We start from the raw sequence: 850 nt of genomic DNA, 5'->3' as shown, positions 1-850 counted from the left end.
CAAGGATCACATTGTTAGAAATCTATATCTCATTATACAACATATTCTTATATGTTACAAATTAATTTAGTCATAAAATTAATTTAGATCTTATGCATGCAAACTAAATAAGAAGAGATAAGAAAATCGATTTCTCACCATCTAAATTTCGGTCATCATATGGGCACCAACAAGATCTTCTTCTTGTTAGTTCTTGAGCTTTCCAATAATGGATGAACATTCATGACTTCAAAATAGAAGCCCTCCAATTAGTAGCACCCAAGACTATCCCAAAATCCCACAAACTAATATGTACTAGTGATGTGAACATTATTTGCGCACATTTAGTCCCCTTATTGAGCCTATTTTGCATACTATTATAGCATTTCATGGCCATTTTATCCGTCAAAACCTTCCTATTTGCTTTTCTATCGCATTTCATATGTTTTGTAGGAAAGGAGTTAATAAGGCGGAAATTCCCGCCTTTCGTGCATACTTGGAAGCTTATTGACGATATTTGATGGAATAGTATGAGGAGGAAGTAAGAACTAAAGAGCAAGCCTACAAGAATAAATTGGAAGTGAAGGAAAGGGAAGAATAGAAGTGAAAACGAAAACTGAAGTCCAACCCGTGCGGATTCTCTAGAATCCGGCCGTCCACAATGCACGGAACCCGTGCGTCTTCACCCCAATCCGCCCGTTTTCCTCCTCACCAATCCGCCTGTCTTCACATCAATCCGCTCGGATTCCAGCCCATCACATTTTCGTCTTCTTCAAAGCTTCAAAGAAAGAAGCCCTTCCTTCAAAAAATACCGGCTTCTCCGTGCTCTAAACTCAAAAGTGTAATTACTAGTTTAACCCTTAGTTAACCC

The sequence above is a fragment of the Silene latifolia genome, chromosome 9 (assembly GCF_048544455.1).
Source record: "Silene latifolia isolate original U9 population chromosome 9, ASM4854445v1, whole genome shotgun sequence".
NCBI lineage: Eukaryota > Viridiplantae > Streptophyta > Magnoliopsida > Caryophyllales > Caryophyllaceae > Silene > Silene latifolia.
This window is presented reverse-complemented; position numbering follows the sequence as displayed.